Source organism: Leptodactylus fuscus, chromosome 5 (assembly GCF_031893055.1).
Source record: "Leptodactylus fuscus isolate aLepFus1 chromosome 5, aLepFus1.hap2, whole genome shotgun sequence".
Lineage (NCBI taxonomy): Eukaryota > Metazoa > Chordata > Amphibia > Anura > Leptodactylidae > Leptodactylus > Leptodactylus fuscus.
The window spans coordinates 135494469-135504583 of record NC_134269.1 but is presented as its reverse complement, the minus strand read 5'-3'; positions in this window follow the sequence as shown (position 1 = coordinate 135504583).

Genomic DNA, 10115 nt, shown 5'->3' with positions numbered 1-10115 from the left:
CGGCCCGGCTTGTGTGTGTAGGCGCGATGACGTCATCACATCGCACCTACACACGCAAGCCGGGCCGCTGCTTTAAAGCAGGACCTGCTCTCACAGCTCTTGCTTTAATCGTCTATGTGACTGGAGTGAGAGCGGAGAAAGGAGCGTCGGGGGAGCGATGGAAGGTGAGTGTAAGTGTATGTTTTGTATTATATTAAGGTGGAACATAATGAAGGGGGCCCATGACACTGGGGAAGATGAAGGGGGGGGACGGCATGACACTGGGGAAGATGAAGGGGGTGGGGAGAGAACGGCATGACATTGGGGACAGAGATGGAGGGGGGCCCAATGAAACTGGGGAGGCAAATGAAGGGGAGGGGGGGGGACGGCATGACACTGGGGAAGATGAAGGGGGTGGGGAGAGAACAGCATGAAACTGGGGACAGAGATGGAGGGGGCCCAATGAAACTGGGGGGCAAATGAAGGGGAGGGGGGAACGGCATGACACTGGGGCAGATGAAGGGGGGGGACGGCATGACACTGGGGAAGATGAAGGGGATGGGGAGAGAACGGCATGACACTGGGGACAGAGATGGAGGGGGGCCCAATGAAACTGGGGAGGCAAATGAAGGGGAGGGGGGGAACGGCATGACACTGGGGAAGATGAAGGGGGTGGGGAGAGAACAGCATGAAACTGGGGACAGAGATGGAGGGGGCCCAATGAAACTGGGAGGCAAATGAAGGGGAGGGGGGGAACGGCATGACACGGGGGCAGATGGGGGGTGGAACAGCATGACACTGGGGCAGAGACGGGGGACATGAAACTATGGGCAGATGAAGGGGAGAATGTGATGAAACTGGGGACAGAGATGGAGGGGGGGACATGAAACTGGGGGCAGAGGAAGGGTGTATATGAAACTGGGGGATAGATGGAGGGGGGCATATAATTTACGGGTGACTGTAGGAGGATTATACTGTGTGGGAGCACATGATAAATGAATGAGTGGGCGGAGTCAACATAAAAGTGGGTGGAGCCAAATTTGCCGCGGAGGTATGGTGACGCCACACTCCTGCGTGACGTCACTCAATTCATCTGCGACGCACAGTGTCTCAACTCTCCCACCTCCTTTACAAGGGGGCCCACTGAGGCTCTGTCGCTCAAGGGCCCATAAAAACCTGGAGCCGGCCCTGGCTGTGGTATATAGGAATACTTATGGTAGAGCAAAGTGGAGAATAAGGTGAGATGGGGCAGTGTGCCTGTGACCAAAAAAATTACTATAATTATGGCTTGAACTGAGCTACATAGTAGATCTCCATTGTGGTTCACAGGACTGTGCCTGAATTATTAAGAGGAGAGACTCTTAATAATTCAGGTGCACTTAGCGCTCGTCAGGGACTTAATTAAGATTGGCATACAGAATGCTAGTCTCAATAGATTGCCTCCTAAGTGTTTTAGACACTCTCTGACCGTTTCTGAGCCTTGTCCGACAAGTACGCAAGGCTTGATGCAAAAAGAGTTTGGACTTATTAGAAAAGGGGATTGGCTTAATGTGTGACATTATGCACCAAGAAATGCACTGAAATTTTGAAACTAAACCAACTAATAAGCAGTGTAAAGTTAGATCAGATAGTCTTAAAATAAATCAGATTTTTCAAACTGTATCAGCCTCTGTGATAAATCTGGCACAATTTAAAACTGCCTAGTCTAGTTTTTTTTTTTTTTTTTAAACTTAGACTCTTGACAATATTAGTACATTTAGGGATATGTTTAGGGATAGTGAGGATCAGTGGTGTCTGGTGTTGGGAATGGATCTAGGGAAAGATGTATGGCCAGCAAGAACTAGGTCCAGTTTACTGTCCATTTGTTAACACGTTTACCAGTACCACCATCATTTGCTAGTTCCAATATCTGATTAATGTTATCACTCCAGTTATGTTGGTGAGTTTCTTGACCTTGTGCTTTGTTTATAGTCATAGCAAATGCAAGTCAGATTGGGAACTGCAGACGCTTAAAATTGAAGGGCATGTCTCTTGGTAGCAAAGGAATACACCGTATGGAGACATTTGCTCCCTTTCCCATAAGAATAGTGGCTTCAATAACATTGGGCAGGAGACTCTTAATGCACAATCTCGTACCATTACACATTTTTGGTAGGTCAAGGTTACGAAGCAAAATTATTGTGGCTCCTATTTTTAAAGTGTGCTTATGCGGTGGCATTCCAAGAGGCTTCAAAGAATTCAGGAACTCCAATGGATACGTTACAGCTTGTTCACTCCCCATGACTAATTCTTTGAATAAGTAGATTTATGGAGATGACACTATCATTTTTAGGCGCTAGGATTCAAAAAGTCACTGATGGTTGTTAAAACTGTCACAAATATCAGGGAAAACTTGGTCAATAAGCTCCATTACCGAAGATGTCATTTCACAAAAATCTTCCATAAAGGAAATGAGACCAGTAGTGGAATCAGTAGGGAACCTGTCATTTCCAAGACATAGTAGTTGGTGTGTAAATTTGTCCTCAGTTGTATTTCCCATCAAATGAACACGCATATTAGTAGTAAGAGTTTGCTTCTGAACATGTATCCACAGATAAGAAGATTTTAGACAGGTATTCAGCTCATCCGCTGGTGTTGCTCCATTAAGAACAGGTATCATCTGGCAGAAGTCACCTGCAAAAATTACAACAATTCCCCTCATTAAACAATCGGTTCCCCACAGACCTTTCAAGGTGCGATCAAGGGCCTCGACTGCTTTTTTGTGCGCCATGGTACATTCATACCCAACAATTACTTTACAAGTTTGTAATACCTTAGCTTTCCCAGAGCCCTTAGGCTGGGTTCAGATGGGGTTTTTTGGACTGGATTTTGACGCGGAGGCTGCCTCAGAGTCGGGTCAAAAAAAACGGCTAGCCGCGACTGGATTCCGATGCAGTGCATACAGTGCACCGGTATCCAGTCATGGCATTCCGTTCTGGATTAGGCCCAAATGAATGGGAGGCGGAATGGGATTCCGTGTCAAAATCCAGACCAAAAAACCCCGTCTGAACCTAGCCTAAGTGATATTACAGACAGGAGTTTCTGACAATGCTAGATTAAAGGGCAATCCTAGTGCTGAATGAGCCGTGCTCCCTCCATTTAAAAAAAGAGTGGCCACAATCCCAGATGATGCATCAGCCAAGGCAATGTCATTGTTTAAGCGAATTTCTGCAAGCAGCAAATTAATTAAAAATGTTTTACCAGAACCTCCTGGTGCATCTAGGAAAAATAGTCCCCATTTCCACTGGATAAGTGAGCCATAATTGCCAAAATTCAAAGTTTTGTGCACAAAGAAACTATGGAACTGCCAAATCCATGGCCTGGAGGCCCGTGAAAAATACTGTAGTGTGCAAACAATCACTAAGGATACCAGACATGTTTTGTAAGTGTGTGCGTGTATGTGTGTGTGTGCACGTGTGTGATCCATGTGTATGTATGCGTGTGTGCATGCACGTGTGTGGTCCGTGTGTGCACGTCATTGCGCCTGCGTCAAGGCAGAGGTCAAATTCTGCAGTCAGTGTAGGCCACAGTCTCGCGATCTGTGGCCTACACTGACAACTTTCAGCTGTATGTGCATTTGTACATACAACTGAAGGCAGCGATTGCTTATCAGCAGGGAATCCTGTACCGGATTCCCTGTTAGTGAGCGAACCGGGCGACCGCACGCGTGCCAGCATAGAGGTCTCTGTGTGCCCTCTTTGGCACGCGAGCCATAGGTTCGCCATCACTGACATAGTGCAACCCTTCTCCCCTCCCTCCAGTATAATCTAGAAGAGTAAAATTGGTTTACATTTAAACAACTACCTATTGTAGTGCTTCATTGATGAAAGCTCCCTGTATAGTAGGCAATAGTGACAATCTTACTATGAGGCAGGGGCGAGCCGGTCCTGGAGTGGTTGTCACGCTGTCATACTATGATGGAAAATGTTTATTCTCGTACCGTGTTAGCCAGTGGCTAGGAAATATAAGAAAACAAAAAACTTGATAGTCTTCAGTAGTTGATACCTTTTGAATGGCTAACTAATAATGATGACAGATTACAACGTTTCGCAACTCTAGGGTCCTTTCTCAAGTAAATTTAAAACAATTTCTGAAGGATGCATATTTATATACAAAAAGGGCACATAGGGATAGAATTCCAGGAGGAAGGGGGGGGGGGGGGTTGTTAGTAATTGGTAGAAACAATGTAAACACTTACAGGTCCTTATCAGTTCTCAAGGTCTAAGGTCAGTGTTGGAACTCCATTAAAGGTCTCTGCTGCTCAAACACTCTGCTCAACATATGGTATCTAGAGTTTCAGTGTGTGGTGACCTTGCACAACAGCCGATGCTTCAGGCAGATGTAGGCGTTTCTTGAGTGTATTGAAGCTATTAGAAGCTACTGTAGACTTGCCAAAATGGGCGCACAAGCGCCGCACTTTAGCCAATAGCTTGTGTAAATTGGGGTACGTTCTTAGAAACCGTTGCACCAATAAGTTGAAAACGTGGGCCAGGCATGGACTGTGTTGGAGGCTGGCAAACTCCAGAGCTGCTACCAGGTTCCATCCATTATCACACACGACAAAAATGCCTGGCCCCAGCTGCAGTGGGGAAAAAAACATTGCAATATCATCCAGGATGGCATCCCTCACCTCGGAGGCAGTGTGCTGTCTGTCCCCCAAGCTGATGAGCTTCAGCACGGCCTGCTGACGTCTCCCCACGCCAGTGTTGCAGTGTTTCCAGCTAGTAGCTGGGGTCGATTTAACGGTGGAGGAGGGTGGTGTTTCAGCACTCCTGCCAGGAATATTGGGCGGGGAGACAAGGCAGGCCACCACAGTTTGCGACCCGGTCCCAGCCTCAACTACATTCAGCCAGTGTGTCATGATTGAGATGTAGCGACCCTGGCCGCATGCACTTGTCCACGCGTCGGTGGTCAAGTGGAACTTTGTGCAAAGCACAGAACTTAGGGCCCGCCTGATGTTATGGGACACGTGCTGGTGCAAGGCTCAACTCTCCCTAAGGGCCAAAAACACTGCTGGTGAATTTTGTTCAGTTCCAAAGGACTCTGTGTTTAGATCTGGCTCATTTGCAGCTCCAGAACATGCCTTTGAAGGCAAGGTTTCCTTTAGTGGCTCCATTTCAGCAGGATGATTATGGTGAAGCTTGGTTAAATCTGGTGTCAGAAGGGAAAGTGGTTTCTGATCTACATCTAAAGTACTGGAGCATGTTGTTTGGACTATTAACACCTGATCAGAACCCTGTAGAGGTAATGTAGAGTCCGATATTAGAGGACCATTATCGGTAGTAGTGGTTGCAGCCAATTCTCCACCTTTGCTGTCCTCTAAATAAAAGTTACCCTCAGGACTTCATGCCAAAATGTTATCAATTTCACATTCAAAATCAAGGTCAATGTCTGGGTCCTCAGTCCAATCCACTGCATCAATCCCCCACAATGAGAGTGATGGTTCTGGAACCACCGTTTTAGGGGCTAAGAATTTTAAAAGGGCTAACACTCTGCTGGTGCAAGGCTGAACTAAGCTAAAGGGACTAAAACTCTGCTGGTAAGAGGCTGAAGTCACCTAAAGGGCCTCAATCTCTGCTGGTAGCTCAGCTTAAGGGCCTCTAACTTAATTTGGAAGGGCTCACGTTAAGGGCCAGAAAAGTGATTTTTTGAAGATCTTACCATATCAAACACACACACACATCCACAATGACAGTTAAGGGTGGTAACTGTTGGATTTCCCATTGCTTATTCCATCTGTGGTTGTCACGTGCAACGTGATTTAAAGGGGTGCTTGTTAATGTTTCTTTAGCTTAAATTTGGGTTTCTGTCCATCCATTTGGGGAAGAAAGAAGGTTTCCAGGTATTTTCCCACTTTGATAGAGGTTTTTTTGAGTGTGGAAAGTGTGTAGTTGAAAGGCTGTGATGGTGGGGTAAAACTGTGACTTGGGCTTGTTAGATGCCCCCAGACATGCTTCCCTTGCTGTCCCAGTGGCATTGCAGAGGTGTTGGCATCATTTGCTGAGGTATCATAGTGGACTTGGTGACCCTCCTGAGTCGAATTGTGGGTTCCCCTGAAACAAAGCATTTTTCCCCATAGACTATAATAGGTTTCAATATTCATTTGAATAGTCGAATATTGAGTGGCTATTCGAAACGAATATCGAATATTTTACTGTTCGCTCATCTCTAATTAGTATAGTTCACCTGAATACATGCATAAACTACACTATGCACCAAAAGTAAATGAAGCTTAAACACGACTTATTAAACATTAAGTATTGTAGAAGAGCATAAAGTCAAAAATCAAAAGCACTACTTTTTATATGGCTTATAGCTCAAAACAGGCTGCTGTTGTTGTGAAAGCAAAGCACACAGTGTGATATGTGATTGTAAGGTACATTGAGCTCTCTACCTGTCCAAGGAATCAAATTGTACTCATTAGTTCTTATAGAGGAATAATCACTTACATTCACTTAGGAAATAGGAACCTGCAGGTCGATCAGAGTGCAGCACAAGATTTGAGCAGAAGGGAGCTGTCCAACCTCACAATATCTGACCAAGAAAATAATGTATGAAAATAATATTCAGCCTTAGGAGATTTAATACACTGTAGATGTATTCAGTCTATAATGTTGCATGGCATTTTATTATTGTAAATAACAGAGAAATTATGGAACCGGCAATATTTTATCCTTTAATCTCGGGAGAAATCATGGGCATACCAGGGTATCAGACACAGCAGCTGCTATGTGGCCTATCAACCAAGGAGGCTTAGTAACACTAAAACCAAGGGTCGTGATAACTATGGATAAATTGGGCATATTCTTAGATTACTTGTATACGTTTACATTTGTCTAATTGTTAGTAAATTTGGGTCAATGACCACTCAATGACGAGAACAACTACTCCCATTTTCTTCTCGCTCCTCCTTGGGTTACTGCATGCATGAGATAGTTTTTGTTGTGCAAATGCACATTTAATATAGAAGCCCCAGGACATAAAATATACTCTATTATTATAAAAGACCACTGTATACTGACTGTGGTTTGTTGTGTTTCTTAACATTCAAGAGGATAGTTATCCATTCCAGGCAATGGTCTCACTTATTATTCATTATTTAGTTACTTGTTGAGTAAAATAACATTGGTCTAACCACAAGAAAGAAAAAAGCAAAAGAAGATAGCGATACTAGAGAATTATGGATGTGCTTTATTCTAATTTAAGATGTGGCAAAAAGAAAATCAGTGCAACCAAGGAAAACCACATGCTAAGTAATATCTGCAATACCCTATGAAAATGGAGTTAAATTACCATTGAGTAAAGATAGAAAGCAAATGGTAATAAATTCTTTTTACTGTATAAAAATATGTTCATGTTTCTCAACATGAAGTACAGGTATAACCAGAATACAGCAAATTGTATACTCCTTATGAGATGGCCCTTTAGGGAAGGATTAGGAGCCACATTTTCTTTGCAGCACTTAGTCCAGTCTGGTAGTACAATCTTACTGTAGGGGAATTGCTTGTTTAGCAATTCCCCAGTGGCTGCTGCTGAAATCTGGAAGGAAGGGAATGACAGAGACAATGAGTCCTAAACTTGACCCAGTCCCTGTTCCTACCTACTTGCCTCAACTACCTTAGGCAGTAGAGAACAACAAGGCGACAGTCCATTCTCTGGATAATCGTTGCACATAACAGGACAAGACAAAACGACACAGAAGAGGAGTCAGCCAGTCGTGGTCTAACCAGAGAGACAAACAGTACCAAATCGAAATCAAAAGGTAAGACAAAAGACAAAAGTAGAGGTCAGTAATACACAGCAAGAGCAAGGACAAATGCTTAGCAAGGTCAGAGACAAAATAGCCAGCAAACATGTGTGGGCTGATGACCTGTTTATAGGATGTCCAGAACTCACCCTAGACTTGATTGGTAACCCTAAATAACCCTAACCATGCCAACACAAAATAACCAGAATCCAGAAGCAGGCAATCATGAGCGGACATGCCTCCAGTGCCGTACAAGGTAGCTAGAGGATGGCACAGAAGATTGAATGGGTGTGGATGTAATAGTACCACCCCCTTTTATGAGGGGCCACCAGACTCTCATCAGACAACCAAGATTTTGAAGGGTTCTGCCAATGAAACAAACTAAAGAGGCGTGGAGCATTAGGTCATTGCCAGGGATCTACGTCCTCTCCTCAGGGCCATAACCCTTCCAATGTACTGGACGGAGTTCCTTACCCAAAGGGAATCTATACTTTTTTCTACCTCATATTCTAATTCTCCCTGCATTACCACAAATGGGGGGAAGTGAATGAAGGAGTGACAGGCGTAATGTAATTTTTCAAAAGAGATTTATGAAACACATTGTCAAAGCATAAAGTCTTAGACAGTAATAGTTTAAATGACACCGAATAAATGACATCTGTGATGGTGTACAGCCCAATTTAACGTGGAGCAAATTTTACAGATGAAACACTAAGGTGCAAATTTTTTGTGGACAGCCAAACCCGATCACCTACCTTATAATCAGGACCGGGGTAGGCATCTCTTATTTGTTTGACTTTTTTTAATTTTCTTGGGCCTTTACCAGGTTCTGCAAAGCCTGGGCCCATACTGTGCACAGTCGTCGATAATTCTATTTGGCAGTAGGATTTATAGATTGTGTCCCACGATAAATCGAGTACCTAGGGTTAAAACCATAGTTACAGTAAAATGGAGACATTTTAGTGGTGGAGTTCCTTCTGTTATTATTCGCAAACTCCGCCAAAGGAAGAAACTTCCTCCACTATTCCTGGAGATCAGACACAAAATACCTCAGGTATTGTTCAAGAGGCTCTTTAAGTCTCTCCATCTGTCAATTGAGATCAATACCACAGTCATAAGTTCTATGCGGGGGTAAAATGTCAGCAAATATTTGATCAAACCCGTCCAAAAAATCAGACAGTCAAGTAAGGGCGACTTTTCAGTGATGCAATCTGCAAGGTTGTGCAGTGGGAATAACGCTGATCTCCCCATTTCACCAACTCACTCCTAGACCGAGCAAAAATGGGGTTGTGGAGGACTAACCAGGGAAAGCCTAAAATAATATCTGAAGCCAGACCCTCCATAACCAGAAAACTTATGACCTTGGAATGAATAGAGCCTACTTGAAAACTGATTAGCGGAATCCCCAAGGCAAAAATAGATGACAAATTAACAAAATTAGCCCCAGCTACTGAATCTACAAGAGCCTGGCCAGATACAGACTTGTCCTCATATAACAGAGATACTGGTAGCATCATCTTATGATAATTTTCAGAAGGTACCTGATTGCCTGAATGGGTCTGCTGATTACCACTCAGGCACTAAAGTTTTTTCGCCAGTGTGCCGGGTTGTAAGGAGCAGTTTTGGATGAAATGACCAGGTCTACCACAATACAAGTAGAGGTTATTCTAGAGACAGTATTTTGATCTAGCTTTGACATCCAGCGCTCCCACCTGTGTAGGTTCATCACAGGTGGTGGTAGAAGGGAAGACAGACTTCATATGAGAGAGAGAAAGACAGACTGAGAATTGAGAAGAATCAGACCCTACTGTCTCCTTGCGTCTGTCCCAGAGTCTCCGGTCAATGCGAATGGCCATGGCCTGCTCTAAGTTAGGAGGAGCTGAGTGACCTACCCAAACATCCTTAATGGAGTCAATAAGACCCTGTTTAAAAAGGGCCCTCAAAGCTGACTCACACCAACCTACCATAATACTATTTTTCGTAATTTGTAACAATACACTTAGACGGAGTGCCTGCTCTGCTGAATGATGAGAAACTGTGACTCTACCAGTCGAATTTGGTCTGGCTCAGCATAAATAACACCCAGGGACCTAAAAATTCATCTAAATTGGTCCACTCCTCTGCCTCAACGGGAAGTTTAAGGGCCTGCAGGACTGAAACAACCAATCCTACCAGTTGAGATTGCAACATATAAGGGTTGACCCAAAAGTAAATTTATGGCTAGCAGTCCTTAACCAGTTAAGAGTAGCTATACAAGGTATATCAATATTTCTAGAGTAGGTATACAAGGTATATGAAAGTTTGAAGATCAGGTATACAAGGTTTTCAACTATTTTGAAATAAGTTATAT